The sequence below is a fragment of the Danio rerio genome, chromosome 25 (assembly GCF_049306965.1).
Source record: "Danio rerio strain Tuebingen ecotype United States chromosome 25, GRCz12tu, whole genome shotgun sequence".
Lineage (NCBI taxonomy): Eukaryota > Metazoa > Chordata > Actinopteri > Cypriniformes > Danionidae > Danio > Danio rerio.
The window spans coordinates 9859914-9880729 of record NC_133200.1 but is presented as its reverse complement, the minus strand read 5'-3'; the positions used below and the strand labels follow the sequence as shown (position 1 = coordinate 9880729).

Below are 20816 nucleotides of genomic sequence, written 5' to 3'. Positions count from 1 at the left end.
TAATATGCATATTGATGAGTTCATATATGCACATATCCAAAAAGCAATTTGTGAGATCTGAAATAACAATTATTACTAGTGAAAATTTAATTGTTGATATCAAACATGTAATTCTTGATATCAACAATTAAATTTTTGATATCAACAATAACGTTTTTGATATCAACAATTACATTTTTGACATCAAGAACTGAATTGTTGATATCAAGAATGTTAATTGTTGATATCAAAAATTGAATTGTTGATATCAAGAATACATATCCTAAAGGAGGAATAAAAGTCAAAACGGCTTTTCAGGGCAACGGCACCTGTAATGAAAAGGAATGGAAAGATGGATACATGGCGAAATAATTCATTTGAAGTCAATGCTTCCAAATTATTAAGAGTCCTATTTATAAATATGCTTTTAATTAATTTTTTTTTGCTAATTATAAAAGCTAAGTTCAAGTATCAGAAAGGAAGTTTAAATATACAAACAATTGATAATCATCATATTTTTTCAGATATACAAAAGCCCAATTGCCAATTAATATAGATTCATTCAAATTCAAACACACATAGTTGGATAGTGTAACGATTAATTGTAGCGTAGTTATGAGAAAGTGCGATGTAGTACATGTAGCTAGCTTACACGTAACGTTACAGTAGTTAGCTAGAAATGAGCCAAACAACATTGCTGTTGCTCTGCATGTGAATTGCATCACACTAGTTTGTTTACATATTTACATACACTCATATCAACCTGATTTTAAAAAATTTCACGTTTGCTAAACAATATTTTCAACGAGTGTGTAACAAACCTCTTCATGGTGTCGCGTTTGGTTTGATGATAAAGTTCTGGAAGCTCATGATAACACTGTGCTGTGCTCCCCCTATTGGACGCACCAGGAACAACAGGGGCAAAAAACTGTCCGGGCTGTAGATCTGCCTGTATCCAAGGCAGCAGTCTCCCCCTCCTTCCCATCAGAGAAAGATTGGAAATACGGGGCAAAATGTATGAATTAAGTTACATACTAGTTCACTACACATGAAGTGGTTGCCTAAAACCTTAAAGTGCTATGAGAAAACTGCAACTATAAGCTTATTTTAAATTCATTAATATAAATATGGTTACAAAACAATGTTTCAAGTAAACAGTTTATAGTTCAAACATAGTTGATAATTCTATTATTAAAGTTTATGTACACTTCCTAACAAAAGTCTTGTCGTTGACTCCAGTTGTAAGAGCAACAAATAAAGAGTTTTTCCTGTTAAAATGCATCCCAATCATCCCAGATCTTGCAGAAGAACTATTGGAACCAGCATGCACCCAAGATTCTCACAGAAATCAGTCAAGTTTGGTGAAGAAAAAACATGGTTTGGTGTAACATTCAGTATGGGGGTTTGCGTGAGATCTGCAGAGTGGATGACAACATCAACAACCTGAGGTATCAAGACATTTATGCTGCCCATTACATTACAAACCACAGGAGAGGGCAAATTCTTCAACAGGATTGCGCTCCTCCATATCAAAGTTCTTAAAAGCCATAAAGGTCAATGTGCTCTAGGATTGAGTCACCAGACATGAACATTATTAAAGCATACATCTTTTTTTTTTATTAATTAACTACAGTGTGCTAATTTAAGTTACTTTAGATGCAAGTTTAATAAAAATAAAAATAAGACTCTTTTTAAAATTTCTTTTATAATTAATGAGTTACAGTTAGACAATTCAAAGTATAAACAGTAATGCAAAGAACACAGAATGGCCAACGTGAAACAGTAACCTTTTCCTCTTGAACTTTAATAAGGTTAATAAGCAGCACACACACAAAATATATCTTCTCCCTCATTTACAGACTGACAAGATCACTGCAGGTGTGTATAATCTCACACACACCAGGCAAGAACAATTCGCAATCATTACTCAGTTTCTCTCTTTCCTTGTGAACAACTGTTTTTCATTAAAGGGATAGTTCACCCAAAAATTTACATTTACTTACCCTCAAGTGGTTTCAAGCCTTTATGAGTGACTTCATTTGAACACAAAAGAAATATTTTGTCGAAAGCCGAAAACCTGTAGGAAAAGCAAAAAATATTTAAGTGCATTGAACGAACATAAGCTCTTTCTGAAAACCTAATCCTAGATACATTTCTGGAGATCACCAATTATGATGCCAGAAGTATGTATGGCTGCATTTTGTCTTTAAAATGAACGCTATGATGCGGTGTGACGCCATTCCTTTTTTACTCTTACCAGCTGACCGCTTACCTCCCTTTTTTTGTTTTTTTCCCTTTTTTTGTTACCAGCTTGTCCAGTAGCTCGCCTTGTACGTCGAAGGGAGAAGGGAGTTGACGATAATGACAGTGTTTGAACCCAGTGAAGCATAGGTTTAGAAAGCAGGTAAGGGAAAAACACAAGTCATAAAATAAACAGTAACAGGGTGAGAATGTGTTAAAATCTGAAAACGTGGTAAAAATCAGACAAAGGCTTTTCTTTTTCTGGATAGCTATTTGAAACTGTCAATTGGTTTTTGGGGAGGGGGTGGGTGCTGGTTAATCGGTGCTTTTGAAAACACTATTGGTTGGGTTTAGGGAAGGAGGAGGGTGGGTCGGTCAATCGTTCAGTCGACAGCAGCTTAGATTTATGTGAGAAAAGAAATTTTTTTCAGAATTATAGATTTTTTTATTTGGAAACTTTGAGCGTGCAACGCTAATGAATCGTAATCGAAAATTTACAAACGACACAGAGCAGGAGAGACGTATTGAGGATCAGTGTTTCTGGCTCGCTCTCTCCACACACACACACACACACACACACACACAGATCTGTGTTCGCATGATAAATTAAGATATGAAAATTGGTAATATTTCATTTCCCGCCTCAGCCCCCTTTCTGAGGGATGTCAGGGGCCGGAGGGGATTTATCATGTGATATAAGGAGGAATCAATAGACGAGGGACTTGAGGACTGTATATTTACTTAACAAGATGAGGAGTATCTCAGCCTCCGCACTATTGGATGCCATGTGGGAGAACAAGAGACACATCCAGCTAATTAGGAAGAGAATGTGGGGGAAAAAAGACATGAAGGATCGAATCACATCCACACTCTTAAAAATAAAGGTTACAAATTAGAATTTTCCAAAGGAACGCGATGAAAGAACCATTTTAGTAATGTTGTTCCGATACTGGAATTCGATACCAATCACTTCTGAAATTTTAAAGACGTCTATTTCCCCCTTTAACATTCAAGCGCTGTTGAGCATGATCTTAAACAGCGCTGATTTGCCATTGAGTTCACATGCTCAATAGAAATGACTGTGATTGGCCGCGAAGGTCGATAGTTCACAGAACTCACCGCTGTTTACTGAGTGACACTAACCGTCTCTGTATCCCTGCGCTCAAATGTTAGCGGAAATTGGACGTTTTTAAAATTTCAGTACTGATTGGTACCAAATTCCAATATCTTGACATTACATCTTGGTATGTTCACCCCAAAAGTTCATCATTCACTTGATCAAAAACTGTTTGAGTTTCTTTCTTTTGTTGATGCTGCTTGCTGGCACTCACTGACTTCCATAGTTATTTTTTTCCCATTATGGAAGTCAAAAAGTGCCCACCACCAGCATTTTTAAATATCTTCTTTTGTGTTAAAAGTCTGCATGAACTGGAAGAAGCGACCTTTTTTCAAATATTGTGATGCAGTTCCTAGAGAAACAAAAATGGAGAAAACAGTGGGCATGGCTAGTTCTTTTCAACTGCGAGCTGATTGGATGTAGTGTAGTAAGCATTTCATTCCGAAAGATCAGGGAAATGGATTTTCGAAGAGTCATTACAACCTAATGGGCTTTAGTGTTGAGTGATCGCCTGCCTTGCACGTAGCCGTGCATTTATACTTCTGCATGCTGTTTGTGTTGCTCTGCAATAACACTTCCGAAACACTAGCTGGCAGTAGGCTTTTATGTTCTTCTTTGTTGGGTTTCTTTGTGGATGTTTTTTTTTTTTTTTTTGAATGCTACCTCAATGTACAAGTAGCTAAAACTCGCTTATTTAGGAGGCAGGAACCGGTGGACGTGCAACAACTCTAATCATAAGGTAAACACCACACAAAAGATTCCATCTGAAGCTCCTTAACGGGACTCTCTAAACAATCGCTCTATCGGGCTCGCGGTTATCAACACCACCTACACTCTTCACTGCTACCAAGCCAACCAATCACAGAGCTTGCAATACACGTCGTTGCAACTTGTAGTTACATTTTTCAAGAGGTGCGCGTCAGCCACAGCAAGGGCTATACAACTACGCAAAAGCTGCACCGGACCGATTGCATGTAATTAACACAGAATTATAATTCAGCCTTAACAGACATCTCCTCCTTACCTTTGTTGTCAAAACTGACAGTTTGAGAGGCGTGGTTGAGTATGTTGGCCACGCCCAATACCTCAGACAGACGTTATCTAAGAATTTAACTGAAACAAATAGGAAGTGCATTTTCAGATTTCAATTAAAGATTACAATATTATAGATTATTTTTATTATTGACATGCACAGATGAATTGTTTACTACTAGTAATGTGAGCAAACATAATCAATATTGGTTGATTTTGATTAGTTTTGATTTCATTTGTACTTTAACAGAAGAAAGGAAGTCAAAGTTGAGGGAGAATCAATGATCATTTTCATTTTTTGGTGGATCTTTTAAAATATAAAAAAAAGTTAAATCATAAAATTTTTACTTCACAAAACATGCTTATCAATTTCAAGACCTAGTGGGACACATTTCTAATGTGTATCAAACCAAATTCTTAAAAGTAACAGATGCCAAGTGGCTTTTGCAACAATACCAAACAAAAACTATGTTTTTACTATATTTTTGGTTCTCAAAAAAAAACTTTTTGTTCAATATACAGTATACCTTTTCAGGCCACACATTTCTAAAAATAAAGATTACAAAAAGAAGTTTTTAGAAGTGACGACATAGAAGAACCATTCTGGGTTCCTCAAAGAACTTCAGTTCTTCCAGTGAAATGCTTTGAAATGAGCATGTTATTTATTTCTTGATATGTAAGGTAATTTGAACTGAAATATAACAATAGTGTGGTACCTAACTAGACCCTACTAACAAGCTAGATTACCAACCATTAACCATTTGGGCTGTGTCCTGTTCTTAAAGGAATAATTTACCCAAAATAAAAGTTCCATTTTCTAATTGAGTTTCTGCGGAACACCAAAGATATACTGAAGCATATAGAGCAATAGCATCTTGAAGGGGCGGGACATGTCAGATACAAGAAAGCTTTTGATTGGTCAAAAACATTTGAGGAGAAACTGAAGTATTAGATGACATTAAAAATATTAATTCATTCAAGTTGAAGTAACACTGCAAGCTTCGGATGTTTATGTCTTCTTACTGCAAATTTTACCACTGTTTTGGTGCACACTAGCTTATAGATATTCTTAAGGCTAACATACTGATTCTAACATGCTAAACTTTATTTAGATGTCATGGGGACTTAAAAAGAACCATCTTTCCTTGGTGTGAATGTGAAAATTCTATATACATACAGAAACCTTTTCCACTTTTTACCACCTGTTGTGCAATGGAAAGGTTTCATAGATGCTAAAGGTTCTTAATGGAACCTGATGTGATCAAATTCAAGATCTGTTATATACTGTATATCTTACACTGTTAAAAATAAAGCCTCCACAAGGGTATTTGCAACAGTGACATAGAAGAACTATGTCTAGATCCCTAAATAAAACACTTTCTTTAACAATACTCCAATAATGCATCTCAGGAAGTACTTTAAGGCCACACACTTTTTAAATATAGCATTTTTAAAAAAATTTCTTTAAACTAATACTTCATTTCTTCCATATTTATTTGACTAATAAGTGAATACACTTAATTTGCCAAGGATAACACAATAAAATGTTAAAAACCAAACTTATTGCCATTGTGGTCCTTGTTGCGATGTACATATTATACTACTCTTGGTAACAGGTAAACTGTGACACTACATTATAAAAATAAACACAAATACAATCACAAATAGCCTATAAAACCAACTGTAAAATTCATCAACATACTATTCTGCTTAAGTTGAACTAAAACTAACCACATTTGTAATACTTTAATATCCACAGGCAGTTTATCTCATATAAAGAACCTATTGAGAAATAAAGGTGCCAGAAATCTTCAATGGAACCATCAACGCCATTCAGAACCTCCATGGAAAAGTTATTCTTGTAACCGACCCATCAATGCCCATGCATTTTGATTCTCCCTTTCTCTTTCTCTCAGCTTGATGCCATTTCATCCCTCCCATTCCTCCATCACTCAGGTCCAGCTCATTTAAAACCCCTCACCTGTCAATCACCTCGGCCAATCATTCAGGCACCATAGCGAGGGCAGGAATCAATCACCCGGGCGTCCTCTCGGCCGGGGTCTCAATCATGCAGTCTGTGAGCGTGGCATTTACCAACAGATATTACATACACATATAAAATATATGACACAGATTAGATATGTGATTACAGAGTCGGTCCCACCTCGCCGAGACCAGAACAGCGAGATCTAATCGAAGGGCCGGGTTGAACATGGCCTGTATAAGCGAGGAGGAGGGCACTGCTGAAGTAGGGAAATGAAAAAGAGCCTGGTCTCATTTCCTGTACGCTACAGCGCCCCTCGACTCACTGCTAGGGGCTCGAGAGCTTATATATGCAGGCGATACATATCACCATTTGGATGCAATTTTAAATACAGCTTGAAACCCCTGGCCTTTTCTGTCATGAGGTCTGAAGCAGACAATATATGCTGTTTAATAATTGTGACATAAATAAGTCCAGATAGGTGACCCTGAAAAGGCAAGAAGAACATCCATGTATATATGTATGTATATATATATATATATATATATATATATATATATATATATATATGTATATGTATGTATGTATGTATGTATGTATGTATATATATATATATATATATATATTATATATATATATATATATATATATATATATATATATATATATATATATATATATATTCATTCATTTATATTATTATCGGCTTAGTCCCTTTTTTTTAATCTGGGGTCGCCACAGCGGAATGAACCACCAACTTATCCAGCATGGTTTACGTAGTGGATGCACTTCCAGCTGCAACCCTTTACTGGGAAAACACCCTTACACAACTACACTACGGACAATTTAGCTTACCTAATTCACCTATACCACATGTTTTTGTACTTGTGGAAGAAACCAGAGCACCCAAAGGAAACCCACACAAACACAGGGAGAACATGCAAACTCTACACAGAAATGCAAAGTGACCCAGCCGGGGCTCAAACCAGTGACCTTCTTTGTGCTACCCACTGCACCACCGTGCTGCCCATACACACAAACAAACACACACGCACACGCACACACACACACACACACGTCACATTTGAATGGATGTCAATGGAAAAAAAGAGGTTTCAGCATCAACCACTAACTAGACCATACTAACTAGCTAGATTAGTAACCATTAACCATTTGGGCTGTGCTGTGTTCCGTTGTTAAAGGGATGGTTCACCAAAAATGAAGATTCCTTTATCATTTACTCATCCTACACTCGTTCCAACACCTAAGATGTTCTGAAGAACGCTGGGGGGAAAAAGTCATTGACTTCCACAGTGTTTTTGTTCCTATGGATTTTAGTGAAGTCTATTGTTAAACTCATTTCAAGAGGAACACATGCTCATGATTGAACCAGCTGGCTCACATTAGTTAATCATGATCCTCCAATCAAAAGATCCCAAGTCAATATATATATATATCCTCATTTACTTTCTACAACTATCTTCGTCTGGAAGAAACCCCCCTTCCTCCCCTGGGCCACCTGGTATTTCTGTGCGGAGTTTGCATGTTTTCCCCGTGTCTGCATGGGTTTCCCAGTTTCCTCCAACCGTCCAAATAGGCTCTATATTACAGACAAAATAAGCCCAAGTCTCTTTCCCTAAATGTCTTACTATCAGGAAGTTCACCTTAGCCTAAGCAGCAGGGGAGTTTTGAGATTGACCTGAGCTCAATCTCCCCTCGCCCTGGGCCCTTGGATCCCTCGAGCTCAGGGCTCTCTCACAGGACAACCTGCCAAACAAGCTATTTATAAATCATGAGCTAAGTCTGAACTCTTATGCTGTGTTCACACCAGACAGGGCACGGTCGGATAAATTGTGCTATTTGCGAGTAAATAGACGTGTGGACATTTTGAGTTTACTCGCTTCATTCGAGCATCAAATTCACTTCACAATAGAGGCAGATTCGTGCCATGGGCAGGGCTTCTGTCTGCCCGGTGACTGTAGCTTCGTTGCTAAATGGCTAATATGGATTTAATTGAGAGACTAGCTGTGTTTATGTGCTTTAGGAAAGCTGAAAAACAGCATAGATTCATTTGCAGCAGTGTCTGAGTCTACTAGTTCCATTCATAGGTGCCCAGCTTTGTGAGTTTATAAACTCCTCTAGAAACTATATCTGGATGATGGAAGCTTTCAGTGGTACTTCCGACTGAGTCAAGCCCAGTTTGATCAGCTGTTGTCCTGTTTTGGCAGGATAACAACAACAGGTGCTTCAATATAAGCACGCCTCCACAAAAGAAAGCTCCTGATTGGTTAACACGGCGCGAATGTCCGCTGAAGTTTAGATTTTCCAACTTGAGCAATTCGCACGAAACTCGTGCCCCTTCAATCGAGCGAATCGCATCTTTGCATTGATTTAACATGTAAATCAATTGCGGGTGATGCTTCTTCCGCAATCTGGTGTGAACGCAGCATCAAAATGACTGCTTCCTTCAGAATGTTTTGGCTTGTGTTTAACAGAAGATAGGAATTTCAAGATAGGAAGTCTCAAATCACTCAAGTGTAAGAAAAACTTTTTTGGGGGGTGAACTATCCTTTTTAGAGATTATACATTTTAGAGCACACTTCTGTGTTATATATTTCTCATACGTCACATATTAAGCATACAAGCCTGGACAGTAACATTTTTCAGAAAAAATTCTGAAGTGAATTTTGAAACTTTTGAAACTTTGGTTTGGGAAGACTATTCAATATAGCAGCCGTGACTGATCTCATGCTGTGTTTTATTTATCTTTGAAGTCAAAATCGAAAATGATGTTTCACTTCACATTGCTTCACAATGATGCGATGCCCCAGGGCTGAGTGATACCTTCAAGATTACAAATTTCAGTCAAAAGTTTCAACTGGAAACAACTAATAACAAATAATAAATACACCTCTGATATGCCACCTCATAAATTACTGTATACATAACAAAACCAGATTCTCTTTTGTTGAAAAATGTGAGCGTTTCTATAGCGAAATTTCTTTGGCCAAGCTCTGGACCACACAATCAGCTTTTCCTTGGCCCACATTGCACAGTTAATCGTAATACATGAAGTCTGGCTGCCATATAAGGGTCAAACTAGGACCATATCTGATTCTAGTCTCAGCCAAGTTAATAATTCATTACTCAGTCTGAACTAGGCCAACTATGGCCCAAGTGTGGCCATTGTCCGGAAGCCATATTTTTAGCGTCACAACTGCGATGAAATTGATAAGCCCAAGAAGCATTGTACTTTAGGTGCTTTGTTAATAGTATTGGTTAGGATTGGTTAACAATAGTATAATTTGTAAAATAATAATTTGGTTAATAAAATATATGTAATAGGTTAAATTCAGTTATTTTGCAACATACAGGAAACAATAGATTAATAAATCTTGATTGTTTCCTGGAATAAAATGAAGACATTAGAAGATGCAAACAGGAAATATCTTTGAGCATCACAATATTTCTTTACTCTTCTTTTCTTTACTAATTATTTAAATGTGGGTCAAGATTGGCCAACTTACGTGGCCCTCATATTAACAACTGGGCCAAATACTACATTTGACATCTGGCCCATGTCATGCGTGCCGCCTTAAAGACGGTGCCACCTCTGTCAAACCTGGGCCATGTTTGGAGCACATGCAGTATGCCAGAGCCGGATGAATGACTGCTGTGCCAGCTTAATGCCAAATCTGGGCTAGAATTCTTTGCTACCTGGGTAAGCTCCACATATATCTAGCCAGCCATTTGATCTTGGTAAATTTATCTTTAATAATACGCTGTCTTTAAATAAACACTCCACTTTTTTTGCAAATAGGTAAATTTGACCACTTCTTTATTCCATTCAGCCAATCTTCGAGGTTGGTGAGAGCACTTTTAGCATAGCTTAGCATAAATCATTGAATCAGAGTAAACCAATAGCATTTTGCTCAAATTTTTTTTTTAAAGTTTTGATCATTTTCCCTTTTAAAGCTTGACTTTTTTGTAATTACATTGTCTAATAAGACCGATGGAAAATGAAAAGTTGCTATTTTCTAGGTTGATTTGGCTAGGAACTACACTGTCCTTCTGGTGTAAAAATCAAGAAACGTTACAGCCATACCAATGATATTACCAGCGCTTTTAGTAGTTAGCTAGCTGGGGAATATTATCAGGTGCTGCATAAGGTAACTTAATAATATCAGATGCTAGAATAAGATTAAAATGCTCCCATCAGACACTGAGATGGGCTGAATGGATTTAACACTGGTAAAACTCAACCGTTTAACTGTAGGTCATTTGTAAAATGAGACTACTTTGTAAAAAAAAAGTGTTACTTTAATTAATAATTTAAATGTATGATTGTGCAACTGGGGGAATCTTACTCTGTAAATAGTCTGAGCCTTAAGTTCGCTGTCCCCATTTACCCCACCAAAGATGGCTGACAAAGACAGGAAACATTTTAGCACTTGTTCAACCAACCAAAGAGCACAAATGTAACAGATGCTTTAACTAGGTACTTCATCTTACTCCCGCTAAAGACTATTTTCTACCAAGCTTGATAGCTTTTCTTTATTACACATTCGTCAAAAGAACTACTTATTTATTTAGGCGTAAACCCTAAAGAACAGGAAGTAAAAATGCTAATAGAGTGCAGATGCTACAAATCCTTCAGTCCATATTTCACTAGTCCTACATGTACATAAAAAGCTAAGTTTGGTCAAAATGGGTCAATAAAACCAATGAAAAACAACTTTATATTTTCTTCAGGATAGTGATGCGAGACCGCGTAAATGCCACAGAGACTTTATCTTTTAAAGGATTTATTTTATTGATGTGCAGTTGCATGGTTCTTTAAGATTCCATTGTCTGTTTTTAAAACCAAAATCAAAGGTTTTTCAAACTGTACAGTCATCCCTGAACCACGGGATGTGGGGGATATGCTGAAAAAAAAAAAGAGCGAACACAAAGAAAGGAGTTTCGCAAGTTTGCCACATTTTCAGTTTACATTTTTTAGACAAGTGCATCCAGAATTTTTGGTTTCGACCCAGAATATTATAAGTGTGCCTCTAAAACAAAGTCTATTATTTTTACATAATTAATAAATCACAATAATTTTCACAAGTTTGGGTAAAATGGGTCAATAAACCAACGAAAAAGCAACTTTATATTTTCTTTAGTATAGTGATTTGAGACTGTCCTCGTAATTGCCACAGAGATCTTTTAAAGATTTTTTTTGTGAATGTGCTGTTGCATGGTTCATGGCAATTTAAGATTACATTGTCTGTTTTGAAACCAAATTCAAAGGTTTTTCAAATTTTACAGTCATCCCTGAACCACAGGTTTGTGGGGGAAACGGTGAAAAAAGCAAGAACACAAAGGAGTTTCACAAGTTTGTCACATTTTCAATTTACATTTGAATTTTCACCTTCGGTTTCGACCCAGAATATTATTTAAGAGCATCCCTAATACAAAGTTTACTGTTTTTAGACAGTTAACAATCACAATATATATTGTAGCGAATATACCGGTACCACGTCGCCCTGGTCAAGGATTCACCCCAGCTGGCACCTAATCCCCACTGGATCGATCTCAGCTGGAGCTAATCAAGAGGAGACCCATATAAGCCAGCCCCACACAAGAGGAGGACGAGCTTCATTCTTTCATGACTCCCTGCGTTAACGCTTGTGTCTCTCTGTCTCTTACCCACAGCGACCTCCAGCTAGTGATCGATCCAGCACCCAAACTCTCCTTTTACCACACCACTTCCCCGGAGCACCTGAGCACCTATCCCAAGAAGAGCACCGTATTTACACTGTTCACCCTTATTCACCGTGTAAATAAAGCACCCTCCGGGGGATTGTTTGTAACACCACGCCGTTGTGTTTGTGTTTTCCCTCTGCCTCGCTACAAAATATATATATATATATATATATATATATATATATATATATATATATATATATATATATATATATATATATATATATATATATATATAATTTTTTTTTTTTTTTTTTTTTTTTTTTGGATGTGCTTAGGCATGGTTCTTTAAGATTACACTGTCTGTTTTTAAAACCAAAACCAAAGATTTTTCAAACTGTACAGTCATCCCTGAACCACAGGATTGTTTGGAAAACTGTGAAAAAAGTAAAAACATAAAGAAAGGAGTTTAACAAGTTCACCACATTTTCGGTTTATGTTTTCAGACAAGTGCATCCAAAATGTTTGGTTTTGACCTTGAATGTTTTTAAGCGCATCCCTAAAATAAAGTTTAATATTTTTAGAAAATTAACAATCACAATAGTCTTCACAAGTTTGGCCAAAATGGGTCAATAAACCAATGAAAAACGAATTGATATTTTCTTTAGTGTAGTGAATTGAGACTGTCCTCGTAAATGCCACAGAGATCTTTAAAAAAAAAAAAAAATTAGTGAATGTGCTGTTACATGGCTCATGGCAATTTAAGATTACATTGTCTGTTTTAAAACCCAAAATCAACAGGTTTGTGGGGAAACGGTGAAAAAAGCAAAAACACAAAGGAGTTTCGCAAGTTTGCCACGTTTTCGGTTTACATTTTCAGCCAAGTGTATGAGAAATTTCAGATTCAGTTTCAACCAAGAATATTTAGAAGTGCATCCCTAAAACAAAGTCTATTATTTTTAAATAATGAATAATCACAATAATCTCCACAAGTTTGGTCAAAATGGGTCAATAAACCAATATAAAAACAACATTATGTTTTCTTCAGGATAGAGATGCGAGACTGTCTGCATAAATGCCACAGAGATTCTAGCTTTTAAAGGATTTATTTTTTAGATGTCCTTTTTTTTTTGCATGTTTTTTTAAGATTTCATTGTCTGTTTTTAAAACCAAAATAAAAGGCTTTTCAAACTGTACAGTCATTCCTGAACCCCAGGATTGTGAGGAGAATAGTGAAAAAAGCGAGAACACACAAAAAAAGAGCTTCGCAAGTTCGCCACATACGTTTTCAGCCAAGTGCATCCAGGATTTTAACCTTCGGTCTCGACCCATAATATACATTTATAAGTGCATCTCTAAAACAAAGTCTTTTTTTTTTTTTTAGATAATTAATAATCATATTAATCTTTAAAAGTTTGGCCAAAACAAGTCAATAAACCAACAAAAAAATTACTTTATATTTTCCTCAGGATAGACATGTGAGAATGTCCGTTTAAATGCCACAGAGATTTTATCTTTTAAAAGATTTATTTTTTTGATGTGCTCTTGCATGGTTCAGGGTTGTGGGGAAAACGGTGAAGAAAGCAAGAACACAAAGGAAGGAGTTTTGCAAGTTTGCCACATTCTCAGTTTATGTTTTCATCCAAGTGCATCTAAAATTTCTGCTTCGGTTTCAACCCAGAATATTTTTAAGTTCTCCCTAAGCCAAAGCTTAGTATTTTTAGATAATTAATAATCACAATACTTTTCACAAGTTTGGGCAAAATGGGTCAATAAACCAACCAAAAAGCACTGTCCGCGTAAATGCCACAGAGATTCTATCTTTTAAAGGATTTTTATTTTTTTGATGTGCTCTCGATGGTTCTTTAAGATTACATTGTCTGCTTTTAAAACCAAAATCAAAGGTTTTTTAAACTGTATAGTCATCCCTGAACCACAGGATTGTGGAGGAAAAAAATACAAGTTTCTCAAGTTCTCCACATTTCCAGTTTACATTTGAATTTTCACCTTCAGTTTCGACCCAGAATATTTTTTTAAGTTCATCCCTAAAACAAAATTGACTGTTTTTAGATAATTAACAATCACAATAATCATCACAAGTTTGGCCAAAATGGGTCAAAACACCAATGAAAAACAACTTTATATTTTCTTTAGGATAGTGATGAGACGCGTAAATGTCACAGAGATTTTAGGATTTTTTTTTAATATGCTCTTGATGGTTCTTTAAGATTACATTGTCTGCTTTTAAAACCCAAAAATCAAAGGTTTTTCAAACTCTACAGTCATCATTGAACCACAGGATTGAGGGGCAAATGGTTAAAAAAAAAGAGCAAACACAAAGGAAGCAGTTTCAAAAGTTTGCCACATTTTCAGTTTACGTTTCCAGCTTTGGTTTTGACCCAAAATAAGTGCATCCCTAAATAAGTGCATCCCTAAAACAAAGTATTATTTTAAGATAAATAATCATCACAATAATCTTGACAAGTTTGGCCAACAAAATAGACCAACAAAAAAACGAAAAAAACTTTTTATTTTCTTCAGGATAGAGATCCTCATAAATGCCACAGAGATTCCATCTTTTAAAGGATTTATTTTTTTTGATGTGCTCTTGCATGGTTCTTTAAGATTACATTGTCTGTTTTTAAAACCAAATTCAAAGGTTTTTCAAACTTCAGTCATCCTTGAACTGTAAAAAAAGCAAGAACACAGAAAGGAGTTTCGCAAGTTCGCCACATACTGTGTGACGCATTCCCTGGGCTCCCACAGACTGATCCGGCACCAAATCCCAGCTCACGGAGATGCTGAGCACTCCTCTCTCCAACTGTGGAGGGCAGCCGCATGAAGGTGGCCAGGCCAACGTCGCCTATATCTGGGCCTTGGCAAGGTGACTGCCAACCCTGAGGGGGATGAGTGAGAATTTACATAAACTGCTTTGGAGATCATCAGCCCTTCCCCTCCTCTCTCTCACTCGATCTCCCCTGCGGCATGATGCTTTATTATCAAAGGCTTTTATTGCGCCGTGATTTCGCCTGTTGTAAATCAATGCAACCTGAGCGCCGGACACAGACGCAGAGAGACTCGCACGGCGGAATACAATCGAATAACACACAGACAGTGTTAACTCCTGTTTTCCTCCACTGTAAAACCTGATGAAAGGAAGCTGGCATAAATCTCAGCACTGCCGTTTCCATTAATCCGAGCTCTCCCACAGGAATCCATCAAGGGCTTTGGCACCAAGAGCCATTACTGCAATAATGCAGTGAGGAGAAGATGAAAAAAAAATAGGAATACTCAGAGGCCGCACTGTTAATTTAGTCATTGTTCTTCCAAGACCCTCAATATCGCCGTTCAGGAGTGCACTCAACCTTGAGCCTAGCGAGTTTTGTCTTTCCCCGACATTTCCTGGCAGATTATTTATTCATGGTGGCATATTGGCGTGAAAGTCACAGCAGTACACAATCCGTGCGTGCTGATACTTTTCTTACTTTTCATAATACTCAAGTCCTATCGAAGGCACATTGGTACTACAGTGTTGCATGCTTTGACGCAGGAATGATGCATTTCGATGTCCTCAATCCAACAGAATTTGGGGATTTTCGCAGAAAATTAATTGGTAACCCTTTAGAATAATGGCTTATTAGTTGATGCCAGTTAATTTATTTCTATATATTTTTTTATTTTAATTAAATTTATTTTTTATTTATGTCTATTTAATATAATATATACCAAGTTCAACATTTACTAATGCATTATTAAAATCCAAAGTCGCGCTCGTTACATTAGTTAATGCACTGTAAGTTAACATTAACTAAAGTTATTTAAATTAAATAACGTTAACTAACATTAACAAAGCTGTAATTAATGTATTACTAATTGTTTGTTCATTGTAGTAAATACATTAACTAACAATAAATAATAGACCATTACTTTGAGGTCCTGTAAAACTAAAACAAGTTTTAGGGATATCTATTCGCTAGTGTGCTCCAAAACTCACGTTTAGAAAATATCAAACTAATGAAAACATCCAAAACCTTGCAGTTTGTCACTTGCGCCTAAATTAATCAACGATTTTTTTCACGTCAAATCTTCTGACCAATCAAATACCCTCTAGCATCTGACATGCCCCGCCCCATCAAGTCGCTTCACATTTACTTTTAATTTGATGCTTGATCTCAACCACTTTCACTGGCATAGCTGTGATAAAAACGCTATTGGTTGTTGTTTTTAAATGGGGAGGGGCTACTCCATGTCCCACCCTCTCTTCATTTTTCAGTTGAGATTACGTCAAACATCAAATAAAAAATGCGCATCTCAAAGCAGGACCTTTGAAGTGTTACCAATTAATGAGTTGACCAAGAAAAGTGGAAATGCATCAAATGTTCAGCCACTGAAAATTCTCGAACAATCAGCTTTCGACTGAAAATGAGCCAAAAATGCTATGCTGGGCAGTGTTCAGAGCACTGGTTTTACTCTCCCTACAGATGTGTTCACTGGGCAGTCTGAAGTGGCTTTCACATCGGATGTGAAAAGCGCTGTGCTATGAAAACCCAGTGGTTTGCACTGTCGAGTAGCTTGCATGTGACAATCAAAATTCAATATAGCTCATATTCCACTCAAATGTGGATATTCCATTCATGTAACCATGTACATATCTATGCATGAACCACACATGCTCAACGGAAAAGTATAAAGTTCTAGGTGTGAAAGCACCCTAAGTGACTTTTGTTTCAGAACCTGTCTTGTTTGCCCAGTTAGCGCAGTCCATTTGGCATACATTTGGCTCGGATCCGCGCCAAAACAAATGGTCCGAGATCGCCTGAATGAGGTGGTCTCTGCTTGATTGAAACGAACTCTGGAGCGAATCGATTGTAATGAGAAAGCAATGCGATCCAAGCCCGGCTATATCACAGTGTTTTATGGATATGTAATAGGCATACGGATATATGAACACAGATTTATGAGTAGGGCGGGAGGTCATTCCAGACAGAAGTTCCGGGAGTCTCTTGCAAATGCACAGAGACTCCTGGATGCCTGCAAACAAGTAATAATCTCCCGGAAATCGCAAATCTTCCTCCCGGTCCTCAAATACGTTGCACACGCCTCCCCACCGCATCCCTCCTCGCTCTTCAAACATGTCGCGCACACCCTGTCAAACGCCACCAAACCACCCGGTCTTCACATAAGTCACCATTTTAATCCCTGTTTAGGAACAAATAAATCGATTCGCAGGTGTGAAAGCACCCTTTAATAACGTGCAGACAGGACATTTGTGAGTGGTATACTTGCTTTCAATAGCACTACTGTGCTGTCATGGTTACACTACTGTTTCCCAATATGCGTTCTTGTGTCCTCGTGTAATCAACCGTCAAAGTTCAGTTCCAAAAACTCAAGACCACAAGAATGGAGGGCGTGTGAAAATTCCCGGATGTGTTCTTGGTATCAACGATGTGTCAATGCAGACTTGAGCGCAAATCTTGCTTGAGAAGTCTCAGAAGTCATTGCGGCTGGAGGTGGGAAGCGCAGCATTTTATATAGATTGATTATTAAAGTTCGGAGAGTTTCTCTAAATTAAACAGTGAAAGTAAACATTATCATGAACATTTTTATAAAGGCATAAACACATTAAAGGTGTTTATTTGCTGAAATTTGTATTAAAATTAGTTTTATTGTGCAGCATAAATTTGTCAGGTTTTTATGGATATTATATATTGTGAAAAGGGGGAAAACAAAAACTTGTACGAATGCTGCAATGTTTAAATACTTTTCTATTTAAAAAGCGTGAACCATTCCTGACCATCAGAAAGAACGCAGCATCTCATTCTTCAGAGGATGCGTTCTCTGTTCTCGCGGTCTCCCAAGTTCATTCATCCAAGTTAACTTGGCAAGACTGGTCTCCACAAGAACGCAAGTCTGTCCTCTGCACTCTTGGAATTGAGAAACAGCCTTCTTGACTTGTTCAATATCAAAATTTGACTGAATAAAATTTGCTTTAAATCAGTGTAAAGTAAATGGGTTTAATTTAAAACGTCACTCAAAATTACTTTAAACTGTTACATAAAACTAAATAATTATTACAAAGTATTTTCGGTTTATGTTTTAGCCAAGTACATCCAGAAATTTCAGTTTCAGCTCAGAATATTCATTTCAGTGCATTCCTAAAAGATTTACTACTTCTATATAATACAATCCCAATAATCTTCACCACTTTCATGGATTTTGAAGCTTATGAATACAATTGCAAAAAAAACAAACAAACTAATGTTATGATATAAACAAACTACAAGGTCATGATGACTTATCAGCCACAAAATCAACCTCACTTTGAAATAAGGTGTCATGATAAAGTGTGTCAGGTGGCAAGAACTGTTCATTTTATCTTGATTAGTGGATGACAACCGTCACCATGACAGGGAAACTTCTCAAGAAGCTAAGCATGTTTACATTTTTTTTCAGCCCTCCATGACAGTTCTGTCACATCTGTGATGACACCCAGACAGTTCAAAACATGCCACTTCGGTAGCCATTGTTTGTTTGCTGGTTTGTTTATGCTCTAGTTTCCAGAAGTCAGGCACAAGTTTTGCCTACTTAATGACATCATGCACACCATTAAATAGTTTTGGACAGAAATCAACATGTGGTCCATGACACAACAGGAATTTAGGTGTCAAGATTCTATAATCTTATACACTGACTGACACAACACAAAAATAATACATCCTATAGTAAATCGTGAAAAAATAGACTTCCGCCTGGTCAACTATGGTCCCGCTTGGTCAGAAGGAGGTCTAAGATCAGGTGGGTCTCGAGAGTTCACCATGGTAAAGGAGGAAAAGGGGGAAAAGGACCACCACCCAAAATGCACAAGCACATAGTCAGACTTTGATTCAAGATTACCAAAACACCTATTACACTAATTACCTAAAGAATAAACATGTGCGCTAGCAAAATGAACATACTTCATTCATAACAGACTTTAATAAAGTGAGTAAACCTGTTGCTTTTAAAATAATTCATTGACGTTGAAAAATCACTTTTAAGGCATAGAGTTTACCCATTGTAATTTGAGTAACTAATCGCTTATTTTAGGGTGTAGTTAAGTTGTAGTCCTTCTATCCCAGCCCAAAAATGACTCCAAAAATATCCAACAACATCTTGCAATTTCAGAATTCTCAGAATTGCAGCATACATGCTGTGACCATGCTACGTTTAGAGCCGAAAACAGCAGACAAGAACAACATTCTTTTGAACATTCAGTATGGACTGAACTATCCCTTTAAAGGGTCACGAAACACCAAAACACATTTTTTGAGCTGTTGACAGTCGTATATGTGTCCCACACTGCTAAAAACACTATTAGAACACATATATTTCACTAAAAAGTGTAAATTGGTTGTTTTTGAGTTATTTCAAGCAAATTCGTACTTCCGGTTTGAAACGAATTTTTGAAGCTGCGTCACGGTCATGACATAATAGCCTGTATTCCAGCGTGCAGACTGGATGTCTGTACCAGAGTGTGTCTTATTACGTCTTACAGCCTGCTGCATTAATGAATGAGTAAAGCTTGGTTCAAACCAATCAGCGCGCTCTACTGTGCAACTTCATAAATATTCATTACTGTCACAGTGTTCAGACGGCAGAGACGCCACGTTGTGTTGGCAAAACAAGCGTGAAGTGTTGCTTTTATAGTTTGCTGCAGTTAAGTTTTGTTTTCATTTTCTCTCTGTGAGAGCTCAGCTGGCGTCACGTGTGGATTAACAGTGTACGCAACGCTCGACAACAATAGCTAACGTGTCTAAAGAGGATTATTGTTTACCTGAGAGCTGTTCTCATCTGCAAACGCTGAGATCCGGATTCGCTTGTAGTCTTCTCTAAATAAAGATGCCGCTCTAGTTGCTGTGGATTGTCCTGTCTCTACAGATTTGGTAAGTGAGCGACCAGTGCTCTTTGTTTATTCAGTTCGTATTTTATTCGTATCGAACAAACTATTGCACCGAGTGTAAACAAGTTAGCTTTACAACCAAACTATAACCTCATGTAGGATTTTGTGACCGGAATAACACGCGGCTTTCTGACACTACCTGCCGTGTGCATCTAAGTTTCCGTGAAATGCTGAGTTTTTTTTTCTCTCATTCGCCGTGCGGTATCAAACATTGCATGAAAATACACGCTTAGAGCAGCTCCTCGAATCAAATATCTCGTTTGTGGCGAGGGACATGAATGAATTCCCTGAATGAAAGAGCCAAACTGCAGTTAAAGTCCATCATTTAATAATTTGGCAAATAATTCGACTACAGATGTCCATGTAAACAGTCACTTTCTCCCCTGTTGGGTGTGTGTTTTGACTCTGAAATTCAGCGCGCCCAAATAGACACTCCCACACCATGCCTCTTTTCTTCCTCCGACAATCCACCCTAAACAGAGCTGGACACGCCCACTTTTCTGACTTTTTCCAAAGTAGAGGTGTGAAAACACCCTTCTGAAACGAGGGGGTTTCATTTAAGTTAGAAGCTCTGATCCTTTTAGTCTGTAGCTCCCCAACACTGGCATACACATGTACAGACAAACAGCACCCTTTGCTATGCAAGTAATTAGCATCTAAATGCGATTTCATCCGGCACATGGATGCAACAGGCGCCCGTTTTATAGCCAGCAGGCTCTACATCCTTCAGCTCAGTGGAAGAATAAGGCATAAAATGGAGGGGAATTGAACTTTTGGTGTCTGCATCTGTCTGAATTAATGTTCCAGCAGTGCTACCGGGCTGCCCACTAGCCGACCGC

General features: G+C 37.4%; 1 long non-coding RNA gene across 1 annotated transcript in view; it reads right to left on the bottom strand.

Moving 5' to 3' along the window:
- LOC141380895 (uncharacterized) overlaps positions 1-20816 on the bottom strand; it is a 34740-nt gene that overhangs the window by 2277 nt on the left and 11647 nt on the right. The window contains exons 5-6 of the long non-coding RNA XR_012400255.1: positions 1983-2056; positions 801-956 (exon numbers count right to left, since the gene is read on the bottom strand). This is a non-coding gene — a long non-coding RNA (uncharacterized lncRNA). The remainder of the gene's footprint in view (positions 1-800; positions 957-1982; positions 2057-20816) is intronic.